General features: G+C 39.5%; 1 protein-coding gene and 1 long non-coding RNA gene across 2 annotated transcripts in view; both read left to right on the top strand.

The window, feature by feature from the left end:
* LOC121636043 (NACHT, LRR and PYD domains-containing protein 3-like) overlaps positions 1 to 13,854 on the top strand; it is a 293,753-nt gene that overhangs the window by 229,401 nt on the left and 50,498 nt on the right. The gene's annotated exons all lie outside the window — the stretch shown is intronic.
* On the top strand, positions 6,921 to 9,021 carry LOC121636049. The gene is made up of 2 exons (XR_006009596.1): positions 6,921 to 7,179; positions 8,496 to 9,021. It is a non-coding gene; the product is annotated as an uncharacterized LOC121636049 (long non-coding RNA).

Genomic DNA, 13,854 nt, shown 5'->3' with positions numbered 1-13,854 from the left:
TGGGTCAGCCAAATATATCAGGGTTAATCAAACTTATTTACTATTTTTTAGTCTGATTCTATTGATTTAAGTTGTTGAAACTTGTTTCTGATGAGTTTAGATTGTATAACATCTGAAGTTAATTTTACCCATGCAAATTAAGTTGACTTAACCTAAAGTATTTGTTTAAATCAAAACTAATACTTAAAAGTTGAACATACACATTTAAAATGGGTTAAACTAGAAAGAAAGATTAAGTAGAACAAACGCAAAATAATCAAGTTGACCCAAATTAAGTATATCGGATTGAATAAACTAATTGTTTAATTTTGAAAAAGAGTAATTTAATTGTGTGGAAATGATTTCCATGATTTTTTTAAGTTCATTCAACAAATTATTTTTTTGAGTGCAGGAAGACGTGGAGCTTCTCCAGACCTTCCAGAGTGTCCTTCAACACTTCAGCAGCTCCTTCTCCAGCTCTGCACGCTTGCTGTCTGCAGACATCTGAGTGAATCTGCTCTTCATAAACTCCAGGAAGGCCTTACCTTTATTCTCTGCCTGCTTAATATGGCTGAACTCTGCTCCATTTAGTCAGCTCTGTCTTTAACTCTGTTCCCTCCCTTCCTTCCACTTAGGATCCTTTTCACACAATTCTCTTCTTCTGCTCATGTCACTGAAGGAATCTGAGGCCAAGCTGCACAAGGTTTTCTTTACTTTCTGTCTGGAGGACAAAAATAAATCCTGTCAGTCTTTTTTTCTGCTGTAAAAATCTTTGTGTGAAGAAAAGGAAAAGAAATGAACACTGGGAGAATTGCTCCCAGCAGATTTCACCGGTAAAGATGTGGAACATGCAAACATGGGAAAGACTAATTCTCCCCTTTCTGCTCATATCAGACGTCTGCTTATCACATGATTTCAGTTTGAAGTTTGTTTCCATTTAAAATGAGTTTCCAGCAACAAGCTGCTGTTTCAGGGGTGAACTAGAAGTGTTTTCATTTGTTCTCTGAAGGTCTTTGTCTTCAGAATATAGAAGCCTAGACTGGCCCAACCTGCAGCAGCTACATCTCCACATCTGGAGGAAAAGATTGACTTTTCTTCTCATTCTGGCTTTTATCTCAATAGATCAAAGTCAGGAAGCAGATAACAGGATAAAGGAGCTTATCTAGTAAAAAGCAGCTTAATGTGGAGAAACCAGCATCAGAAGGAATATTTGGAATCAAGCCGCTCTCGTACAACTAAACAGCGTAAAAATCTCTGTGGAAAAAGTCTTTGTTCCAATGAAATTCTTGCTGCAGAGAACAGTTTCTTTCTGTGTTGCACTAATGTGAAGGTTCCCAGTTTCCACTGCAGCCAGTAGAAGCTAAATAAAGCCTAGAAGCTAATAATGGATGAAGTGGTAAAAACACAGGAGCGTTCCTGTTTCCATCTGATGTTTTCATCTTAAATCAGCTGCTGCAGCTGTAAAATGTCTACAAATATACATCTGCTATATCAGCTCTGATGTCTGATGATGCTGCAAACACTTCACTTCTCTGCTCATCACTAAATAGATAATAGATAAAAGTAGAGACTCAATATCCAGCACAGAAGAAGTAAACCTTCTTCTTTACAACAACACTGTTAAAGTTTAGATTCTTTTAAAAACGATCCTCACTGATCATTTAATACATGGCAGCATTCATTTAATGTTTCTATTAATTATTAATCACCTTTAAGAATTTGGTGAAGTTGTTTCTAGAAAGAAAGGTCATGTGATTAGTTAGAAAAACAAGTTCAGATATAAAACTTGTTTAAATCAGGGATTTGTTCTTGATATTTTTCCTTTTTTTCTATTTTTCCCTCTTTAATGAACCATACAACTATTGTATGTAAATGTTTGTATATTCTGTAAAACATCCTGTAATACATGGAAACGCTCACTATTCCATTTTTACACACATGGAAACATGACTCAGCAATATTTTTACCAGGTAAATAAGACGTTTAGAAAGAAGTTTCCACTGCTAGGTCTGCCAGAAATCTGCTTTTTATTCCTGCACATGGATTCTATTGTTGGTATCAGGACGTCTTTACTAAATGAAAAGTCCAGGAAGCCGTTCTTTCCCAGTATCACTGATATTTCCATGTTAGCTTTGTGTGGATAAACCCTGATGTGCTCGGCTGAATTGAGCTTTTCCATCATCTTGTTCCCACCGTCTGTTCCTGGAACTCAGAGCTCTCAGGATGTGGTCGTCACATCTTAGCAGCGAGTTTCTTCCTTTGAATGTATGAAGACTGAAGAGACTCATGAAGGTTTGAGACCTTCCACTGTGAAGATTATAGCTGCAACATGCTGAATGACAGCAGGTGGAGGACCTTTTATTTGGAGCTAGAAACAATACTTTTGGTTGCCCATAGAAGAAAAACATCAACACACAGTCCTGTTAGCTCAGATGTGTGAATGGAGGAAGTGGAGTCTTCATTGATGGTGATTTGTCTCCCTCTGCTGGTGGAAATGTGAACAGAAGGATGTCAGTTTAATGAACTGATGAAGTAAAGAATTATTAAAATAGAAATAATGGAGCTCTTCTTTCAGATTTTTACTGTTAGTGTTTTTCTTTCCAGTGAAAACCTTTGCTGGTGTCTTCTTATTGAAAGCAGCTGCTACATAAACTTTATGTTCTGATCCTACGTTGAAATATTTCATCCTTGTTGTGACTGAATCAGCTCTAGTGATGCGCGGGTCGGGTTTTTCTCCGACCCGCGGGTCCCGCTCTTTTAAAAAAATTGGACCGCACCAACCCGCCCCGCACCTCCGCTTCTATTTTTTTAACCCGACCCGCCCCGCCCCGCCCCGCCCCATTAAAACACATGTTATGATATTGACGAATGCTTTTATTTAGTCTGAGAAAGGTGCATATGGTCTCCTAAATTGGCACTGGAAACTGGCAACACAAAATGTATTTTCATTTGAACGTTAAGCCTATAAACATAAATAGGCAAATAAATAAAGTGTTTTAAAGCGTTTAAGTGTTATAAAGCACATAGCCAATGCTGCTGCTGGTGTCTGCACTGATTACCTTGTTGAACCTGTCCCAAACCTGTGATTTAGCCATTTGACCCTCTTTCTTCTTTTCAAGGACGTAAACTCCCGAACGAATGTTATTCAACACTTCTTCTTCCATCTTTTGTTGCTTGTCTGCTTGGCGCTTTCTGCACCTGCGTAGCCTACTACGCGCCTACGTGGACATTACGTTACAAAACGTGACCTGTGTTTAAATAACTGATAAATATTTTGTCTTACATATTATAGTAACAAAATGTAGACACTGATTAAGGTCTTTATTTTCAGTTTGACAAAAAATAAAATTAATAGATAGAACTAGATATTTCAGAATAGTAAACCACACCAACCCGCCCCGCAGTGAAGCGAAAATTCTTTGACCCGCCCCAACCCGAACCGCGGGACCCGCGGGTTAGGAGGCGGCCCGCGCATCACTGATCAGCTCATCTTTCGTTTAATAAAAGTAAACTTCCAGGTGTTTGAGTCCAGCAGTTTGGCTGCAGGACTCGTTTCCAGTTTTATTGTGTCCTGCAGCAGCAGATGGACTTCCACCCATACTGGTTATTTCCTTGTAGAAACGTGTTGTTGAAACAAACTCTTTAAAAAAATTAACTCATTTCAATGAACTCATTTAAGGACAAAGATGACAAACAATTAAAACTAAAGTTTAAGAACTGTTTCTGAATTCCAGCCAAGAGACTAGAACCAGAACTAAAGGTTTTCAGAGTTTCAGATTCAGGTCCAGGATCAGGTTTCTGTCTCTTTGTGTGGAAACCTCCTGCAGTTTTGAGCAGTTCCAACTGCAACAGCACCAACTGCAACAGCACCGACGGTCATGTGTCGTATTTTTTAACGGGGTCAGTAAACGCGTCTCTGAGTTTTCTTTCACTTCCTCTCAGGTCGTCGTGGCGCAGCAGAATTTCTCAAGTGTATCCGTCTGCGGCCTGCAAGAAAGAGGCGTGGCGTATAGTAGGCGTGTCGAGCAGTGACGTCACTAATCGACACGCCCACTACATGGCGTATAGTAGGCGTGTCGAGCAGTGACGTCACTAATCGACACGCCTACTACATGACACGACGACGGTTCTTAAAGGGATATGAGCCCAATTAACTACTAATACAGTTTGAACGTTATTATAGCTGCTCAAAATTCATATTTGCCCTAATGAATCTATTCAAAAACGTACGACCAGTGCATGCTGACCACGTACGGACCAGTGGGAGCGCGCACGGACCATCTGAGCTCCACAGTGTGTTTCACTGGTCGCCCTGCTGCAGGACTTAATTAATATTAAAGTCGCAAATTATCCTACAAAAGCTGGCATTACTTCATACTCAGAAAAATGTATTTTCCATTAATCAATAGGGATCAATAAGGAAAGTTTTCTTTGACTCTCAGGAAAAAACAATCAGGACAATAACTAATGAGCTAAACAATAATAAATAGATAAGGTCAGCAGTTGTGTGTAAGAGCATAATTTGCAGATTTATTTGAAAAGGGGGGCCTATGTTGTAATATTATGAATGTGAAAGTAGTAAATTAAAAAAGTAAAAGAATGTCTAATGGCAGTAATTTTATTAATCCTTAATGGCTCCCATGCTTTCTCTCTTGACATCAACAGGCTCGTCGGCAGCATCAGCTAAACCTGGGCTCTGGAAAGCTGTGGGCCTCTCCAGTGGAGCTCAGTTGCTGGTTCTCTCTCTAACCTGTAACACCTCTTGGTCTTTATTTGGAATTCTGATGTGAGCATCTCCTTCCAAGGTCTTGGCCTTTTTGTGACAAGCATCAATTCATTTCTAATGCTTATGAACTGTAAAATGTGTTTGTAGTGAAGCAGGAGATCTTATAACATTAATTTGTAATCTGTTACTTTATGTACATGTTTTTTTTTTATGTATTCATGTGAATGGCTCTGTGAAATGTAGAAAGAATATGGTCTAACAAAACAAAATATATAATAAAATATTGATTTCTTTATCTTTTGCATGTTTGTCCCACTAAAATGTTTCAGATCACCATAAAACTGTAAACATTAGACAAAGACAATATAAGTAAACACAAAATGCAGTTTTTAAATGAAGGTCTTTGTTATTGACAAATTCTCAACAAGAAATCACTAAAATAGAACCTGCCTGACAATGTAAAGTAATAGTGGGAGAGGCCCGCCGACCAAAATGACCCAAAAAGCACAACTAAAACTCATCCGAGAGGTCACAAAAGCCCCCAGAACAACACCCAAAGACCTGCAGAACTCACTGGACTCAGTTAAGGTCAATGTTCATGACTTTACAATAAGATAGGCACTGGTGGTGTGAGTGGCAAAGGAGGCAGCTGAGGTGGCATGAGTGGCACGGGTAGCATCGAAGAAAGGTGAGGCACTGGCGGCATGACTGGCTGAGGAGGCTCCATGGTCACTGGTGGCATGAGTGGCAGAGGAGGCAGCTGAGACTATGACTGCAGGGACGGAGGAGGCTGCAGTATTGATGGAGGAGAGAGAGAAACAAGCATATACTGTATTTAAACTGAAAATTGTGAGAAATGAAGGTGCATGTATGTTAAAATATAAAAAATATCTAAACAAAGGAATACCTAAGGTTACCACATTGCTGCAGGTGTTAAGATGCCTTATGAAGAAGTCCTGTGTGGTGACTGTGCGGCCACAATACAAGCAGTGGTGGTGTGGCGTTTTAACACAGCCACGCAGGCACCTGAATATTTTATAACCTGCAAACAAATACAAATTGCATTTAAAAACCATTTGTGCATGAAATTCTTATACAGTATATGTTCACTAATACAACATATATGCCACCATTGGTATAAAGTACATATTTACAACACTGCAAACACATGCATGGAACTCTCTGGATTTGAAATTTAAACATACCTCCATGATGGACAGCTGCCCTTTCATGAGTTTGCACATGTGCAAAAATATTTGCATATTCACCATGTTTTTGACAAACTGCACATTGGTATTTTTCATTTTCACAAATCACTGGAGGTTTACCCCCAATGACAATAGTAGGGTGGAGCTGAAAGCAAACATAAACATAAATTTGAGCACACAACTCCATCAAAAACACAAAGGTCATGTAACCTCAGGATCCATTAACTATGGTCAAATCATTTCTGTTACTCCGACCAAAAAACATGTTGATGGCACACTCTCAGAAGAAACCCATACAAATTGCTTTCTCTGCACTTCTTTGTACATGTTGTTTAGTAAGCAGAGTCTGAGGCCAGTTCATTTGTTCAGGGTAATGTGCATTTATTGATTGAGAAACAGTAACTTTTATGGCTATAGCAAGTAGTGTTTGACTGTACAAACAACTTTAGCAAAACTAATGGTAAATCAGAAATGCCTGCGGACAAGCTGTCAATTAACTGATATGGCCAGTTCATGTCACCATCTAGGTGATAGTAATAATAATCAAATTTACCGGTATAATGCTATAAATTATTCCCTTTTAAGTAGAATAAAACGAATATGATGTAACGTTATGTTGCTTATCAATATGGCTAATAACGTTCACTCCCTCTGAAACTTTTGAAACTCGTTCTCGTTCTCTTTATCCACTTATATTTTATAATGTAGATAAATATTACTTGCTACGACAATATAAATATAATACACTGACACTTACAGTCTGCATACGGTCCTTCATTCTTCTTATTTTTTTCTTGTTTTTTGGCGGGTGCCGGAACCAACGTTCAAGGTTAGTTAACTTCCTGTTTATTTTTTTTTTGTAGCTTTGGCGCATTTTACATCTCGCGTGGTTTAACGTGATTTCCCTCTATTTAGTGGGCGTGTCGAGTAGTGATGTCACTAAACGACACGCCCACTATTCGACACGCCTCTCTCTTGCAAGCCGCAGACAGACCCTACTCGAATTTCTCCGTGAATCCTCCATCTTAAGGTAAAACTGAAGCTATTTTTTACGGTTTAATTTATCAGACTGAGGGTCCAGAACAATCCAGAACCAGGACGGAGGAGAAGTGGTCCAACAGAACCACTGAGGAGGACATGAGGGAACAAAGACCAGAACTATCTGAGACCAGGAAGCTGTGAACGAGGAGACTCGAAGCAGATGTAAAAAAACAATATATAAAACTTATTAAGAGCAGCAAAGTTACCGGAAATCAGCAACTATACGTGTGAAACATGGAAAGAAAGACATGTCAACATATTTCTTTAATGTTTGATTATAAGTGTTTATTTTAAAGTGGACATGTCATGCTTTTAAATCCTTCCTTTTCACATGTAGATCATTAAGTAGTGGTCTAGACAAAGTAGAACCGCAATGCTTTGGTCTGAATACCTGGTTATTCTAGCTAGGCCTGTCACGATAACAAATTTAGCTGTACGATAAATTTTCTCAGAAATTATCGCGATAAACGATAATATTGCGCAGAGCGCTAATGTGTCATTTTGAGACCATTCTCAACTAATATAGTGACATATGCCGTAATAATGCAAGTACACATTTTCAAAGGTCAATAAACTAAATAAATAAAAGCGCCTTTTTCACTGTTGCATCTTCAAATAAACTCCAGACAAGTAGACAAGCATGCCGGTTTTAATGACGAACCAAACTTCAGCACTTTACATCGAACAAAAACCCGTGTTCTTCTTCTGCTCTTCAAAATCTACTGCTTGTGAAACAAAGTCATTCTGCCCTCTGTTGGCCTTATAAGTAACTACAACCCAGCAGTTAGCTGGGATACCACACTCACATACGCCGGGACACCGGCCCAAAAGTTATGCGGCCCACTGGGAATCCTCCCAAACCTCTCGATTAGCCGGCATTGCTCTTAATGTGTATTTTGTCATATACGGTAGTATATAGGCTGATTCTATTTGCGTAATGTGCCTGCGGATTACAGGGGTTATTACGGTAGACCAGGAAGTGGGGGCTTTGTACTGACGTCGTAAGCTAGAATGTGTGTGTTCTGCTTACATGTGGGAAGCAGCGAAACAATAAAAGAGGAGATGCTTGCATCTATTATTTACATATTTCAGCATGAGAATCGGAGGTTTAGCGCGAGAGCGTGAGAAGCCACTTAAATACGCAAGTCTCACGGCCATTGCGTGTTGGCAGCCGTGCAAAACAAATGCGGCTTACCGGCTCGTGCTGCAACATGCTGCAGTCAAGTGTGACACTAGAGAGATCACTCCGCAAGAAACCAGAGCGTTTAGTCGAAATACTCCATAATGAAACCTATTGTCATACACAGTCTATGGTAAAGGGGGGACGAAAAAAAATTATCGCGGCCGGCAAACTTATCGTGCTCTTATTTTCTTATCGTTCAATTAATTGACTTATTGCTTATCGCGACAGGCCTAATTCTAGCTCCACACACCCCTTGTTAACCCTGTCCTGAGGCGCGTCTTTAGAGGGCCTTGTTTTGGTCTCATGAGGACAAGGCCTGAATGTGAGTGAAGCATTTCATGTCCCGCCTCCCTCGCAGAGACTTCCAGGGTAGAATCTAAAACCTGCAGAACAGTAGCTCACAAGGACCGGAGTGGGAGATCCCTGCTCTAAACAAACCCCGCTGCTGGACTCTACTACGGAACAGACAGCAGTGATCGGATTACTGAGGGTGAAAACTACATAAACATATTATTGCTGCACATACACGTTTGTTAGTGAATGAGTTATTATGTTAATGTTGATTTAAGTGATGATCAAGTCATGTTTGACAATAGATTAAATAAGTGTAACCAGCACAATAATTTCATACATTTTTGGAGGGAAATATTAATCTTAACCAACAAGCTACGATTTGGCCTCCAGAGAAAAATGGACTTTTTAAAGATGGTTAGAACTTGTATATAAACAAAAAAGACTGTTACCCAGGCCCACAACAAATGACAGGGCTTCAAGTGTTCCGGCACCGTGCCGGATCTCCGGCTTTTCACTATGATTCAGGGGGAGGAAAAAACAAACAAACAAACAAACAAAAAACTTAACTATGGGTTATAGTGGTTGAGACTGAATTGTAGAAAATGAAATGAATTGAACAATGAACAATGTTAAAGTCGGAGATTACAAGTATTTATCTTCGAAAATAAGCAGAACTCGCTGCTGCATGTTTTCAGTGTTCAGCAAATAGTGACAATAGCCTATACCACACTTCGTTTTCTCCGCCGAGTTAACCTGTAGCGTTATTTCCGAGTGATCTTGAACGCAGCATCCAAGCCGATGCTTGTTTGAGACTGAAATCAGATTTTTCAAGAAATGGAGAGTAAATTCATGAAGCCAGGGAAAGACGTCCTAATTGACAACGGCCTTCGAACCAAATGGCGCTGGGCATGGATAGAAGGGGTGGAGACGGCAAGCTTTTTGGGAGCTGGTGCCAGAAACGAAGAGAGCCGGGTAGGCCTACCTGTTTGTGTTGTGCTCGAAGACGCTGGTGTATGCAACTAGTGGCAAAAAAGTTCTATGACGCCACGAAGGAGACCCCGGCAGCAGTTCGCGCTCTCCAACATACAAGTCGTTTGTCAGGTGTTGTGTCCTAAAGTGAATGTTTGCCAAAAATTGATTATACGGCCGCGGGAGCGCGCGCTGCCTGTTAGCATCGTTTCGCTCAGCTTCTCTCTGTATCTGCGGCTCTTCCTCTCGGTGTAAAACCGACATAGTACGCGAATGCAAGTGACAATATGTCTAAATTAACAAAGAAAGTATGATTTTGCAAGTGCTTTAACGGATTTGTTAACACTGCAGATGAAGACGTGCTGTAATCAGAAACGATATCCAGGCATGTTATACTTAAGTACTTAAAAGTACTTTGAAAAATCATATACTACATAAATATAGGACAGAAGCATTTTGATGTATGTATGCCTGAGTGCTAGTATGTGTATGTATATGTACGTGCATGCCTATGCATGTATGTATCTGTGTATATTTATAAATATATACATGTATGTGTATATACATGTGTATATGAGTATGTATATATAAGTATATGTGTGTATGTGTGTGAATATATGTATGTTATAAACATAATTGTAGAGTATGAATCTGCTGAATGGCGGCTATTATGTAACATATATGAGTAATTCCATTAAGGACTGATAGGTAACTGATAAATTATTTATTGGTGTATTGTGTTTTACAAAGGGGCAGGCATTATAAGTTTTCTTCTTCCTGCTCCTTTTCAAGCATGGTTGTGCCTTAAGATGTGTTTTTGATTTGTTTTCGTAAAATTCTGTGTTGCTTGTGCATAGCCATGTGAGAAATAAATAACTAACTAACTAAATGTTGCTGCTTCACTGTTTAGGTGTCAAGCAATAAGGAAGTAGATGCCATTCATCTGTAAAACATGTCTCACCTGAACAAACTGGAGCCATTTCAAGCAACATTTTTTGTTTTATTGACAATTAAAGGGCCCATGAACAGCTATTGATATGTTAAAACGATTATTCTGAGACCAAATTCCACCTTAAAAGAATAAGAGGTGGTGTAAGGTACTACTCGGCCAGTAGTGTGCACAGTTTAACTCTTGATTGTTATCAGACCACTTTAATGTAGATTCTGCATTTTATTAACAAGAAATACTCTAATAAATAAAATAAGTCATGAACATCAGTGGAAATTAAACTTTGTAAATCAACACACAAATCATATCCTTACTGGACTTTACATAGGCCTACGTTATAAACTAACATGAGACAAACGTATGACAACTAAACAGTGAAGCAGCAACATGCCTGGATATCGTTTCTGATTACAGCACGTCTTCATCTGCAGTGTAAATAAATCCGTTAAAGCACTTGCAAAATCCTACTTTCTTTGTTAATTTAGACATATTGTCACTTGACTTGTAGTTTAGTGTATTAAATTGTATTTATTTGTTTTGTATTTCCTATAACCTAATTTGATATTGTTTTGTACAAAAACAATGGAAATGTTGTAATTTAAAATTGTTACCTAAAGTTCACTGTTGCTCTGTAACTTTTTTTTTTTTTGTATAAATGGCCCTTAACTAAATTAAATTACTGTTAAATTAATAATTTAAAATAATTACCCTGACTGAGTTTTACATGTCCTGTTAACATTATTACCTTTACTTTCTAAAATTCACATTAAACTGTAGGTCATCTAATGCTCTGCCAAGCACAGTGGCAAAAAGTTGTTTGCCTATAGTGTGTTTGCATCCGATCCACTACACCTCCTCTCCCCGGAAAAAAGCTCAAGCTCAGGATTTTTTTTTACTTTAAGCCCTGCAAATGATATCTGTAATCTATTTCACCAGATGCCATTCTACACCATTATCTTTGACATTCAGTCCATTTTAATTGTGAAATTTATGGTCACATGAAAATACCTTCTGTCTTCCCTTCAAAAGAGATGAAGCACCTGCATCCATGGCTGCCACTGGTTTGAGTTTGGGGATAAAAAAATCTAAGAAAAAAGTCAGTCTTTCCACCAGTAAGCTTGCCAAACTGTGTCCAGCTTTCATAGAGGAGAAAACACACAATACACACAAAAAACATTATTAGAATAAAGAAATATAAATAACTTACCACGAGTTGTTCTGTAGCGCTAGTTTTACTCAAATCCTTCACCTTGTCCTGCCACACGGACACTCAGCGATGGGAAAGTGGAGATTCTGCTTTTTGCTGCAGCCAGTTTCTCTGCACTCACAGGGTAACTGAACAAAGAAAGAAGCACCAGTTATTCCTACAGTCATACAAGCTGCATGTCCTGCTTCTGTAAACTAACATTACTGCAGCATGTAGAATATTCATTACAAACGTGAAACAAAGCAAGGTGAACAGCTGTCCTTACAAGCCACATCTTTCTACCAAATCTCCCACACACGTCTTCACAAGCAGCTTCCTGGATTGACCGACAGGATTTCTCATAGTCTTGAGAATTTGTGGGGCTTTCCTCATCACACGTGATCGTAAGGGTTGAACAATGTTTTTTTTTAATGATTTTTTCTACTTAACCTTCATGCTTAAATAAAGAATCCTCCTTATTCTCCACAATAACATAAATAAACAATGTCTGTGTAATGATATTAAATTAAAAAGTTTGGCGCGCCGGTGCAACCAGTGCTAAAAGTAAATCTGGAGACTATTAATTTAAACCTGGTTTCCAGCTCTCTCTGTAAACCTGGTCTGAACTACCTCCCCGTCTCCTAAGAGGCCCCTCCTGATCCCAGTCTTTCCTTTTATGGAACTGACCACATAGTGGCCCATCAAAGTAAAGTTGCACCACCAGGCTGCACGGTGGTTTAGTGGTTAGTAGTGGTTAGCACCGCAGTCTAACAGCAAGAAGGTTGCTAGTTCAAGCCTCGGATTCTCTGTGTTGGCCCTGCAATGGACTGGTGACCTCTCCAGGATGTACCTACCTTTCCGCTGATAACATGCTGGGAAAGGCTCCAGCTTCCCTGCAACCCGTGATGGGCTGAATGGTTCAGGGAGAATAAAAAGGCTTTTTATGCACAACGCAGAAGACGAACAATTTCATCATATGTCACCGCCTTCATATTTTCATGGGTAATAAGTCAGTTCATCCACAAGTGGGCAGCACCGAATTTGGAGTTCACGTCCATGTTTTGAACCCGGTTGGTGGCAGTAATAAAGTTACCGTCGCTATAAAGTTGTTTCCAACCATCCAACACGCCCTAAACACTCGCATATAGTCTTTCTTCAGAAGCTTGCATAATTTCTACAATTATCATCGTCTTCTTTCTTTTTCTACTTTTTGTTCCCTTCCTGTTCCTCTTCTTCTGTGGTTTGTATTTTCCCTGGTCACATGTCAGCTATTCTGCTCAGCTCCGCCCCTGCAATTTCCGGTGGTGTTCCCCCATCTTCTGTGTCAAGCGACAGATACCTAAGCTCCCAGAAAATGGACTAAATTACAAGCGTAACCGACGCAGAAGATGGATGAAACTGTCCGTCAGTCTACGTATCCGTCTTCTGTGTCGAGTATAAATGGGCCTTTAGAAAGGAGTCGGTTCTTCTTGTTCACCACAAAGAATCGATTCTCAGAGCCGGATCGTTCATGGACGACACATCACCAACATCAGAGAAAATACATTTTAGAGCACATATGTCAAACTGGTCCAGCAAAGGGCCGTGTGGCTGCAGGTTTTTGTTCCAACCAAGCAGCAGCACACCAGATTTGACTGATTCAATCAACTGATCTCAGTCTTCAGACAGCTGATTGGTCAAACTGTGTGCTCTTGGCTGGCTGGAACAAAAACCTGCAGCCACACGGCCCTTTGCTGGACCAGTTTGACATGCCTGTTTTAGAGGATTTAAAGATGATATTCAGGATGTGAGTAACACAGGGGTCTTTGGAGAGACCTCATCTGGAGCGTGCACGCACTATACGTGCACTTTAGGTTCATGAGGTTTGGTCAGAAAATGTTTTTCTAGAAACATCCTGCTACTGTCTGCAGCTACACAAGTAGAATCCTCTCATGTAGGGACGGAAAGTTGTTCTAACATCCACCTAAAGCAAAGAAGTGATTCACAGCAACAAACAAACAAAGCTGCTGTCCATCACACTGAGAGATGATCTGATGTATGATCAGAAATAAACACACAGCACCGACCAATGAACGCTTTTCATCAGGAACCTTTATGGAAAATTTACTGTTATTTTAACTTTGAGGGCTTATGAAAATGAATGAATGAAATGAAAAATACTTTATTAATCCCAAAGGGAAATTCAATATTGTAGTAGTAGTAATTTTTTATTTATTTTTTTTTAAAAAAACAATCACATTAATTAATTAAGGGCTTTGTTCTTCAGCCTGATAGCTGCTGGAAGGAAGGATCTTCTGTATCTCTCTGTCTTGCATCGGA

Source organism: Melanotaenia boesemani (genome assembly GCF_017639745.1).
Source record: "Melanotaenia boesemani isolate fMelBoe1 chromosome 2 unlocalized genomic scaffold, fMelBoe1.pri SUPER_2_unloc_2, whole genome shotgun sequence".
NCBI classification, from domain to species: domain Eukaryota; kingdom Metazoa; phylum Chordata; class Actinopteri; order Atheriniformes; family Melanotaeniidae; genus Melanotaenia; species Melanotaenia boesemani.
The sequence above is the reverse complement of the archived record's forward strand: the minus strand, read 5'-3'. Positions and strand labels throughout refer to the sequence as shown.